The 12,700-nt window shown below is 37.7% G+C and overlaps 1 long non-coding RNA gene across 2 annotated transcripts in view; it reads left to right on the top strand.

The window, feature by feature from the left end:
* The window catches only part of LOC141565724 (uncharacterized), a 38,335-nt gene that overhangs the window by 20,683 nt on the left and 4,952 nt on the right, over positions 1-12,700 (top strand). For both annotated transcript variants that reach the window (XR_012489104.1, XR_012489103.1), the window contains exon 2: positions 2,354-2,428. This is a non-coding gene — a long non-coding RNA (uncharacterized LOC141565724). The remainder of the gene's footprint in view (positions 1-2,353; positions 2,429-12,700) is intronic.

Consider the following 12,700-nt stretch of genomic DNA (forward strand, 5'->3'; position numbering starts at 1 on the left):
CTGGCAATGTGGAAAAGTGTTAAGGGTTTTAATGAAGGTGATATAAAAACAGAAGATTCAAACATGTAAAATTCATAAATTCCCAACAATAATCACAAAGATCAGTAGATACTTCAACCATTTGCGAAAAGCAAATTGTTCCCAAGTTTCCTCATATGATAGTCTTTTATACTCTTTATCTCCCATTTTGTAAGAGTTTGGCCTTTGACCTTTAGCCCTGATATTAGCATTGCCCTTTGAATTCTCTGACTATGCTGACCCTTTAGCCAGTTGCTTATGTTATATAGACAAAAATCTTTGCCTCTAGCTCTTTGGAACTCTGACCTATTTATCTGGTAGGAACCTCTTCATTAAGCCTCATAACAAGCCTCTTGCTTTAACCCCAGGATCAGTGGTCCTCAAACTTTTTAAATAGGGGGCCAGTTCACTGTCCCTGACTATTGGAGGGCTGAACTATAGTTAAAAACAAAAACTCACGCTCTGTCTCCGCCCCTCAGCCCATTTGCCATAACCAGCTGGTCATAAACTTAAGCTGCATCTGGCCCTCGGTCCATAGTTTGAGAACCCTTGCTCTGGATTTTTTTCAATCATCTGGTCCCTGGGCTGGGGTGTGATGCCCTGAAAAAACCCTCTGCCTATGCAACTTCAGTACTTAGCCAATCACCATTCTCTTAGAGAAAAATTGGCCCCTCTGCTCCACAGACATCCCACCCTCTAATTTGGGCAAGGCAGCACAGGATACTCTTTGATAAGTTATTATAAGGAAGTCTTTCACTGAACTATCAGAATTATTTAAAGAGGCAGTATTGTGTAGAAAGAAGATTTGCCTACAAGTACCACCTGATACTAACTGTGGAATGCTGACTATCTGACCCTGAGCAAGTGATTTGATCTGTCAGTGTTCCAGTAAGAAAACTCTCTAAAGAACTAGCTGCTAATCTCATTAGAAGGGGAAGTTTCTTCACTAAAACTTTCCCATAATAGTGGTTTCTTCACTAAAACTTTCCCATAATAGTGGTTCTCAAAGTGAAATCTAGGGACCCCTTAGGGTCTCTGAGACTTTTTTTGACTTTGAAGTCAAAACTATTATCATGACACTAAGATAATTTAATTTCAAATACAGTAAAAAAAAAAAAAATACACACGTATTTATAACATTTAATGTGATCCATATAAAATATATAATATGACCTTCTTTAGGAGGTCCTCAATAATTTTTAAGAATACAAAGGAACTCTAATATTAAAAGTTTGAGAACCTCTGCTCTGTGCCAATTAAATCACAAGTGTGAGGAGAAATAGACCAATTAGGTTAGGGTCAATTATAAATAGAGGAATATTATTAGAATTACAATTAATTCTAAGGTTCTTGAGAGATCTTGAGAGTATCCTCGTATTCTGATCACCTTGTCCTGTGTAAATTCTCCATAAAATAACCTTTTTGGCAAAGCACATATTTGGCATTCAAACAATGTGACCAGCCCAATAAAGTTGTGCTCTCTGAAGTAGAGTTGGAATGCTTGGCAGTTTAATTCAAAAAAGGATCTTAGTGTCTGGTATCTTATCCTGCTAGGGGATCTTCAGAATTTTCTTAAGATAATTCGCATTCAACAAAAGCATCAGCTTCAAGGCAAAAAGACTACTAGAAGAATTAATGTCACAGATTAGAATGCTTTTCTGAAAGGGAACAATTTGTTAACAATTTGGAGGGTAAGTTGAGCCAACACACAGTTGGCAACAATGGAGCAGAAAAGGAGTGGTTCATCTGTTTCTAAGAAGATAGCATTCAATTACATCAAAAATAAAGTACATTTGAAATGCAAGATTCTTGGCTCAATAGTGAGGCAGATGAAATTAAGTTTTATGCTCATAGTAACAATCCAAAGTGTTTTTATGATGCACTAAAGGGTATTTATGGGCCAAAGACCTATGGTGCAACTTAACAACTCAGAGCTGATGGTGTTATACTGATCAGTGATAAGGACATGATCTTAGAGAGATGGGCTGAATATTTCCATAGTGTTCTCAACAGACCATCATCAATAAATGCTGAAGCTACTGACCATAGCTTCAACTCAAGTTGAAATCAATCACTTCCTAGCTGAAGGTCCAACTGAAGAAGAGCTTTTGAGTGCCATTAGGCTATTTTCATGTGACAAATCCCTAATGCTGCTTCTATTCCAGCTGAGATTTACGTGGTGGTGAATCCATTGCTCATATAAAAGCTGAATGAAATTCTGACAGTGTAGATGTGGGTAGAATTATTAAATCCCATCAAAACTTTGTAATAAATAGATTAGGTAGATAAACACATTATTTAATGATGCTTATTAATTGTATATTTATTGTTGCAGGGAACTGAAAATTTGAAAAGAGCCTCCAAATCATGTCAACATATACTTTGATATTTGGTGATTACAAGTGTGAAGGTGGGTATAAAAAAAGAACCATGAAGAAAAAAAGTGTCAGAAAAAAATGATTTAGCTAAGAAAAGAAAATGATTGAACAACTACTCGCTGGCTCACTGATCTAAGTCAGATGTCTATAGATGTCTATGCAAAATTTCTCCATTATTACAAATAAAGAAATCTTGATAATCAGAGCTAATGTCTTTAATTTTATATATTTCCTATTTTTCTAAATTGATGGCTTATATAAAATTGGTGCTATTATACATGACATATACACCATATGCTGTAGGTTGCTTTTTTAAAAAATTTCTTCTAATATAGTGTTAATTTTGATCTTGTATCTGACTGCCAGTGATCTGACTGAAGGTAAAATATTTTGGATCGATTTTCATGGTAGTAGTCAAATCAAATCAACAAGCATTTATTAAGTACCTACTTCTGCCAGAAAAAAAGTCAAAAGTTTATAGATTGTTCAGAAGTCTCACAACCATAATCATGAACACATATTCTAATAAGAGAATTAGAAGATACCAAACATAATGAGGGAAGGAAACATGGAGTATAGCATGCTCCAAAATCTATAAAGAAATAAGGGGGAGGGATGGGCATCTGCCCAAGAAAGCAAAGAATGAGGGAAAAACACAAGGGAGGGATCCTTGGGTGGGCAGAGTTGAAGTAATAGCAAGGCAAGTTATAGAGCAGAATTTAATTAAAGAATCAGCAAGGATAGAAAAGACATGTGTATATGTGGGATGTGTGTGTATATGTGTGTATATATCTACATATGTACACATCAATATATCTTTTCTTAGCTGCAGCTTGCTTGGGGATGGGGGAAGATGAAAGGGATAAAAAATAAATAAAATAAATAAAATGCAAAGCAGGGAACCAAAGAACAATTTAGTAGGAAGTAAGAAAAAATGGACATTCATGAATGTGAATGGTAGATTGTAGAGGGCCACAGATAGTGGAGAAACTCTGGGTAAGGTATAAGACTTTTCAACCCAGAGGGAACCTACTGATAATGTCTGATTTGGCTCCTCATTTCCCCTAAGGGCTCTCACCCTTGCTGAGAAGTCAAGGAGGGCATGACCACCTGTGTTCTACTTGAAGCAAGGGATACTTACAGTAAAGAAAGGCATTTATATATTAATAGCAGGGTGCTTATAGTTAGCACTTGCATTGTATGCTGTGGTGATGTAATGCTACTATAGTTAGCACTTGCTCAGTATTATGTGATGATGTAATGGTTCACTAGTTGGCACATGCTTAGTGTGATGTAATGATGTAATCATACTAAGGTATTTAAGAACTGAGAGAACTTGAAATAAAGGACTCCATTTTTTACCATCCTCATGGGTCTCCTGCCTTCATCACTCCTCCATTAAGACCAAGGATTTGGGCTGTCCCGAGATCCTTCAAAGAGCTAGTCCAGATAGTATATTTTGGGACCCCAGCTTGGGGGGTGTAGAAAGCATACTATATTTTGGCGCCCAATGTGGGGCACTAGATTTGAGGCCCTATACTTAGCAGCCTGAATGACTCGATCAGCAAGTTCAGTAGAGAGGTCCCTGAAAATAGTGTAAGTATAAAAATAGACAAGCAGGAAGAGTTGATGAGGGCTAAACTAGTCACTTTCATTTTTCAGATGAAATGGGGCAAATACTAAGAAAAGACCCTCCCCCACACCAAGGGAAGTATGTACCATGCATAGTTAGGTTAATAGAGAAGCAAGGTTTGTTGGTAACTCAGAAGCAGCTCACTGGGCTCTTAAATATATTAGAGTGCACATCTCCTTGGCTCTCTAAGGAAGAAAAATTAAAAGTCAGAGATGTGGAAAATAGTGGGAAAGCAATATTATAAAGCTATGGGTCCTGATTTAATTCCTGAGGAAACATTCCTTATGTACAATATAATACAATTGGCTTTAAGAATTCCACAAGTTTTAAAATAAGTTTAAAAAGATTTTAATGTGGACAGCCAGACCAGGAAATGTGAGGAGAAAGAGCAGGAGAGGGGTGGTACTGATAACGAAACTGGAAGGCATGGTCAGTTGAGCAGGAAAAGAGGTAAGTATCTTAAGGACAGTGCTGATGAGCTTAAAGGGTGTGGTGCTTCTCACTTTCACAGCTCAGTTCCACCTACACCAAGCATTCCACCTTGTCACAACAGTATTTATGTAGTGTTGTCTATTGAACTCATTCCCAATGTGAGTAGGTTTTCAGAACTATGAGCCTTTCTCTCCCCTCTAATGTCTCTGTGTCTGTTCTTTTTCTGCACCTCATTTGTATAACATGAATAGTACTTAATCATACTTAACTCTACCAGTTTTTCTTTTGAGCTGCTCTATTGTTGATGTGAATCTTAAATATATAACATACATTTCCTATGTTAAAAAAAATAATTTTTCCATGTTTAAATAGTTTTTCCATATTGAGTTCCTTAAAATTTATATTTGACAATTGGCTTTTATATATTAAATTTTCTGTTAAGTTTGGGTTTATTTGACAGAAAGTGCTGAAAACCTACAAGTTCATTGAAGGTCCATTTTTTTCTCATTCAAAATTATAGATAATTTTGCTGAATATTATATTTTTGGCTACAGGCAGGCCTAATTCTTTTGTTGTAAGTATCCTTGTTTCAAGTATACTCCAAAGTTCCAGCCCTCTACATCTCCTGCTTTCTTTTGTTTTAGAACACAGGTGGTCATGCTCTCCCTGACTTCTCAGGGAGGGAGGTGAAAACACCAAAAAAAGAAATGATCATGCCCTCCTGATTTCTCAGGGAAGTGAGAACACCAAAGCAGATATTGTTAGCAGGTTTCCTCTGGGCTAAAGGGTCTTACTTGAAATAGGTATACATAAAGCCATCAGAATGGGAAGTATTACACAAGCACATAGTAATATAACACAGGCCAGTAGTGATGTAACAAACAACATGAATCAACATGAGGAATTATACATGCCCATAAATCCTAGAAGGAGGATATATAAATAACAATCACATATACACCTCCTTCAGCAACCAAGAGATAGTCCAAAACCAATCTATTGTTCATTACTTCACATGTTAGAGAATCCAATGATTCCTGCAAGTTTTGAAATCCTGCAATATTCTCATTATGTTTTAGGGAATCCAATGATTCCTGAGGATTTTGAAGTCCTGCAGCAGTCTCATCAACAATTTTTGATGTTCATGAGTCAATTACCATCTGATATTTCTTGGTTTTTTTTCCTTTGTTTCGAGGGTCTTCTCTCAGATGGACAAGGTGAATATGACTCATTGGCCCCCATCTGATTCCTTCTCCATCTGTAGAGATACAAGCAAACCCTCTCCCCCAAGCAATTAACCTATCTGATTTCTTCCATTCACCACTTTCTAGATCTCTCCACATCACTTGGCGATTATCTAAAGATAGTGGAGTTACTTGTACTGGACACTGCCCTTCTGGCAGGTTATAAAACTTGTCTGCCTGAGTCAGTGCATCTTTATCAAAAATCAAAAAATTAATAGTGTTAAGAGCTAAATTTAAAAGTTCTCTAGGGTTATCTGTGGCTCCTCCTTGCTTTTGCTTTTGGAGGAGCATCTTAATGTCTCTGTTTCTCCTCTCTACTATTGCCTGTCCTTGAGGATTAAAGGGTATGCCAGTAGTGTGTAAAATCTTATACTGTACACAAAAGTGTGCAAAATATTTAAAAGTATATGCAGGTCCATTGTCTGTTTTTATTGCCTGTGGCACACCCACAATTGCAAATGCTTATATAAGGAATTCAGTGACCACTTGGGCTGTCTCTTTTGCTGCTGGTATTGCAAAAGTGAATCCTGAAAAGGTGTCTACCACAATTTTATAGATAAAAGACAGACAATTAAAAGATTTATAATGGGTCACATCCATTTGCTAAATTTCATTGGGTCTCAAACCACAAGGGTTCTTCCTTGGAGGGAGTGTAGGAGCATGGAAAGGAAGGCAAACTCTTCAGGCTTTTACTATGCTCCTAGTTTCCTCTCTTGTTATTCCAAATTTAAATGCAAAGCTTGAGCAACCTGATGATTTTTAGAATGAGATTCTTGGGCTTCCTGGAATAAAGGAGTATTGGCCAACATGGTTAGAAGGCTATCTGCCTTTGAATTTTCATAAAAAATAGGATCTAGAAGTCCACTATGAGAGTGGACATGCAAGATATAAATCTTACCTAGATGCTTTGTCACTTACTCTTGAAGTTCCTTAAAGAGCTGATATATATTAGAAGCTACAAATGTTATTTGATGTGCTGTGGCAATTTTTTGTACCACACCTACTGAATAAGCCAAATCAGATATTATATTTACATCTCCTGGATAATAAGTAAGAGCTAGCATGATTGCATACAATTCATTCTACTGAGTGGACTGAAAAGGAGTTCTGACTACTCTATAGGTAAGTCACCAGACTATACAGCACAAATGTTATGTTTGGATGCATCTGTAAAGATGATTGGTCCTTTAAGAGGAACCATTGCCAACTATGTAATAGCCAGGTTATCTTTAATGGAGACCTGGGTGTAAAATTTGGAGCTGTGGCCAATAAAATTTGCCACTCTGGGATGGTTTCACAGCATACATTAATTTGTGCATTGGTATAAAAGGTATATATCTTGTCATGTCTTATCCCAGATAATTGTACTACTTGCTTAATGGCCTTTAATAAAATTCTAGCCACAAGCACTGGGTGAGGAGTAAGGCTTTGTTCTGGTTGTGCTGGGAGGTTCACCCACTCTATCACACTGTCTCCTTGACGGGTTGACGCTGGGCACTGAAAAGGCAAATCTTCTCATATCCTCCTCATCCAGAGGGACAGAATAGAAGTAATCCTTAATGTCTATAACCCAAAGAAGCCATTCTCTAGGTAATTGAGTAGGAGATGGAAGTCCAGGCTGAAGAATTTTCATAGTTTCCATCTGTTTATTTACTTCTCTCAAGTCAGTCAATATTTTCCATTTTCCAGATTTCTTTTTTACAGCAAATACAGGGGAATTCCAAGGACTTAGAGAAGGTTATAAGTGTCCTTGGTCAAATTGCTCCTGTACAATGTCTAATAAGACCTGAATTTTTTCACTTTGTAAAGGCCACAGTACTAATTTCAGCTGCTATTGATCCTTCTATGCCAGACATATAGGTGTCTGCCTTAATCTTTGGCCAGAGACTAGGCCAGTTGGCACCTCTAATGATTGTACAATCTGCACCTGTGTCTACCAACCCTTCCAGTGGTATGCCACTTACATAGATAGTGAGCATAGGTTGATCAGCTGTCACAGCTTCTGTATGAATATTCCTGGATTCTGCTGCTTGTAATCATAATCTGGGCAACTATCACCAGATTGCTTATAAGGTGTCTGTATCAGTAAACCTGATGCTACTACTTCTCCTGGGTGATAAATCACACATTGTCTACCTGTATCAGTGACTGGGATATTATCTACACATTCCTCAGTTTCTCAAATCAGTGCATGGATAGACACTGTTTTGTAAGCACTTTCAGGAAGGGAAATGGTCAAGCCTACTGTGCCTGTAGATAAGGCATTCACAGGCTGGAGAGGAACAGATTTCACCTCTCCAGGAGGTATTTCAGTAGTCCCAGCTGCACACAACTCTATTCTCCCCAATTGTAATCTCTTTCTCTCTCAGGTTGCTTCTTGACTGATTGATCATGTCTGAGTACTGAACTTCTTAAGACTCTCTTGGTATAATATCAGCTGCCATCATGTCCCAAGTGTTTTTTTCCTGGGCCCCTGGAGCCGAGCCCCACTTCTTGTTTCCCTGAGTCAGTCTACATTCTGATGCCCAATGGAAGCCTTTTTTGCATTTTGGACATAGGGTTTTGGATCTTGTTCTCCCACCCTGTCTTCTATGCCAACATTGAGCTTTCAGATGCCCTACTTTACCACATTGAAAGCATTGATGATTCTCTCTGGAAGTCCCTTGCCAAAAGGGACCCTGTCTTCCCATGTTCGGATCTTGGGAAGTCTGCATCATAGCCTGGGTATAAAAGATATTTGTGCCCACTATGTCACAGCATCTTATGATCTCCTCTAGATGAGCATCCTTGTGTAGTCCTAGTACAATTCTTCTACAAACCTCATTGTATTTTCTCTAGCAAGTTGTTTTATCATTATTCCTATTGCTGCATTTTCACCAATAGTTCGTATGATAGCTGTTTGCAGATGTCCCACGAAATCAGCAAATGGTTCATTTGGACCTTGCTCTATTTTTTTGTGAAGGCTTCCCCTCTATCTTGTCTTTCTGGGAGGGTGCCCCATGCTTTGATAGCAGCAGCAGCAATTTGCTCATATGCTATCAAAGGGTAATTAATCTGTGCTAAAGCATCTGCATACTGACCCTGACCTGCTAACTGATCAAAGGTGACTGGTATATTAACTCCAGTTTGCCTATTTCATTGGGCTTGTATTCTACAGAGTTTACTATACTCAGAAAGCCACAACAAGTTTTGTTCAGGTTCTAAACATGTCCTTGCTATAATTTCCAATCACTAGAGGTTAAAATTTCATAAGCCAAATTCTCTAATACTATCTTAACACAAGATGTAGACCCATAAAGAGTGCAAGCCTTTTTCAGATCTTTGATAATTTCCAGATTAAAAAGAGCTACACCCTCTTGCAAATATCCATAGTCGAAGCATCCCTGCACTTATTGTATGCATTACAGCTGGACCTGGCATTCCCAATCAGCCAAGATTTACTTGTCTTCTTGGACTCAAACCCTAACTTGACAGTCCAGGAGGTGAAAGTCTCCGTGGCACCTGCTGAGACTCCAGCCACTCTCTTATATCTTCTTCTTTCATGACCTGAAGAGTTAAACTCTTCAGAGGGTATGCTTCTATTTTCAAATCAGATGTATCCTTTCCTTCCTTTTTAACTAGTGCTTTTTATAATTGTGTTATAGAGGATAGACAACGCTGCTTCATGTGTGATGCTGATTGTGCCACTGCCCCTCCCACTCCTCCTCCTCCCTCCCCCCAAAAAAGCAAAATTAAGGGGGGAGGGTCATGAGATGGGGAATGCCCTACTGGCTCCTGTTGAGAAGCACCACACTTCTTTATTTCATCAGCATTGTATTTAATTCATTTCTTGTCTAATTCTTTATGCTTTTCAGCTGCTTTGTCAGTACCATCCCCCTCCTGCTCTTTCTCCTTTTTCCTTATTTTAAAACTTGTTAGATTTCTTAAAGTCAATTGTATTATGTTGAATATATAGAACGTTTCCTCAGGAATTGAATCAGGACTATTATATTTGTAATATTCAAATAGTTGCTCTCCCACTAGTTTCTACTTATCTGACTCTAATTTTTCTTCCTTAGAGAACCAAGGAGATGTACACTCTAATATTTCTGAATCCAATGATCTGGTCCCAAGTTACCAACAAACCTTGCTTCTTTATTAATCTAACTATGCTTGCTACACACTTCCCTTGGGGTGGAGAAGGCTTTTTTCTTAGTATTTGCCCCATTTCAGCTGAAAAACAAAAGTGATTTACTTTACTTATCCTATTTCCAAGTGACAGTAACTTCTCCACTGAACTTACAATCACATCAGTCAAACTGTTGAGTGTAGGTCCTTATGTCCAGAGCCTCAAAATGTAGTGTGCTTCTTTTAGTGCCCCACATTGGGCAGCAAAATGTATTGTCTGGGTTAGCTTTCTGGAACCTCCAGAAGGTCTCAGCAGCATAGTCAGGAATAGAGTCTAAATTCTTTATTGTCTCCTTCACAGTCTGTGTCTGTCCCAGTCTGTCCTAGTCTGATTGACTATGTCTCCAGTTCTCTCAGCCCTTAAATACCCTATTACAATTACATCATTACAGTATACTGAATATATGCCATCAAGATTGATTATATCATTATATCAAACTAGAGTGATTATTATATCAATCATACTAGATATATGTGAACTAGAGAACACTGAATAAACACCTTGTTGTAAGTATCCTTGTTTCAAGTATAATTCTCCAGAGCTTCACCTTCTTGCAAATACCCACAGCCAGCAGCATCCCTGCACTTACCATATGCATTACAGCTGAGCCTGGCATTCCCAATCAGCTAAGGTTTACTTGTCTTCCTGGACTCAAACCCTTACTTGATAAACAGTTCATGACATGAAAGTCTCTGTGGTTTCTACTGAGACTCCAGCCACACTTTAACAGCTGGGAGATCCTCACAATGTTTCTATGGAGCTGAGAGGTATTTGTGCTTTAGACATGTTAATCTCAAGATCTTCTCATGTTGTATCAGGAGAGCCCCTGTTCTACCCTAAGTTTTCTTTATTTTTCACCAGTCTATGTGTATTCTATTTGTGGGGAAATTAGGAGACTTTGAAATTTCCCAAACTATTCTGTCATCTTCTCAGAATCCTCCCCCATAGTAACTGATCTTTGCCATTCTTTGTACCCAAAACACTGAGTGCAGTGCCTGACACAAGTAGGTACTTAATAAATGCTTGTTGATTTGATTTGACTACTACCATAAAAGGCAAAATATTTTACTTTTAATCAGATCTCTGGCAGTCAGATACAAGATTAAAATTAACACTATATTAGAAGAAATGAAAAAAAGCATATATGGTATATGGCATATAAGTCATATATAATAGCACCAATTTTATCTAAACCACTAATTTAGAAAAATAGGAACTATATAAAATTAAAGATATTAACTCTGATTATGGAGATTTCTTTATAATAATCAAGAAATATTGCATAGACATCTATAGATATATAGATATATGCTGTTCAGTTATTTCAGTTGTCAGACATTGTGTGACCATACTTGGGGTTTTCTTGGCAAAGACACTGGAGTGCTTTGCCATCTCCTTTCCCAACACATTTCATAGAGGAGGAAACTAAGGCAAATTGGGTTAAGTAATTTGCCTAGAATCAAGCAGTCATTTAGTGTTTGAAGTTAAATCTGAATTTAGGAAGATGAGTCTTCTTGAATCCCAGCCCAATGAGCTATGCATTGCCTCACTTAGTTGTCTATCAGTATTTATTAGAATATTGTAATTGATATTGTACAGCCATAATGAGAAGGCCAAGAGACTCCAGAATCCAGCTCAAATATGTACAAAATTCTTGACAAATGGAGAGATACAGAAGCCCAGGGGTATTTTAGTTCTTCTTTTTCCCAAATGAGTCTTGATGTTTGCATAAAATAACTGGAGAGAAAGATTAATCTATTCTTTGACCAAACCATGACCTTTGATCCCTTGACCTCTCAGGTCTCTTCTAGTCCATTCCCCATCTTGACCCCTAAATAAATCAGTTCAAGTCTACACTGTCTTTTTTTCTTGAGATCTTAATCCTTTCCTCATAATGACAATTGAACCCTCCCAAGCTTCTAGGCTCTGCTGCCTTCATTCCAAACAGTCTGCTGATTAAAGGTGAAGAAAATTACACAATTGATTCTTACTGAGTTACTATAAATTGATGTTACATAACCTTAATTTGGCTCTTTGATGTTACATAACCTTAATTTGGCTCTCCCAGCTGCTAGGCAATCCTTGTAGATCTCCCTTATCAATTAAACTCTCCCACTCTCCGAAGTGGCTCTTCCACATTTTTTCATTCTTTCTCAGACCTTCAAGACTCTGCCTTCCCCAGATTCTCAGCCAAGACTTCTCATATTTTACTGCAACAACTGTCCTGCATACCTGGAAAGCTTTCCCTTCTTATCTCTGACTCCTGGCTTCCTTCTGGGCTAAAATTGAGAGATTAAGAAAGCCTTAAACTAGCTGTGTGACCCTGGGCAAGTCACTTAACTCCAATTGCCTGAGGGGGAAAAAAAAAAAGCTTTAAAGACTTCAAGTCCCAACCAAAATCACATCTTAAGCTTTCTTAACTTTAGCACCTTTTATCTGTTATCATTCTGTATATAGCTTGTTCATATATGTTTGTTTGTCTGTCTAACTAAATTGACTTGAGCAGAATTTTGCCTTTCTTTATATATCCAGAACTTAACATAATGTTTGGCACATTGTATATGCTTGATACTTTTTAACTGATCTCTTACATTTATTGACAAGTGTCTTTTAAGTAAGTTTTGTAATAAACTAATTCCTGCATATGGAGGGAGAGGGAGAACAGCTAACATATATAAATTTATGATTTCTATAATGAGATTCCCTGGAGTATATTAGCTGTAGACAATAGAATTCTCCAGACAGATGAAATGAAGTGCTTCTTAGGTCAATATCTTGAGTTGGCTCCCCACTAGCTCACTGAGATCAGAAATGTCAGATTGATCAA

This window comes from Sminthopsis crassicaudata, chromosome 4 (genome assembly GCF_048593235.1).
Source record: "Sminthopsis crassicaudata isolate SCR6 chromosome 4, ASM4859323v1, whole genome shotgun sequence".
Lineage (NCBI taxonomy): Eukaryota > Metazoa > Chordata > Mammalia > Dasyuromorphia > Dasyuridae > Sminthopsis > Sminthopsis crassicaudata.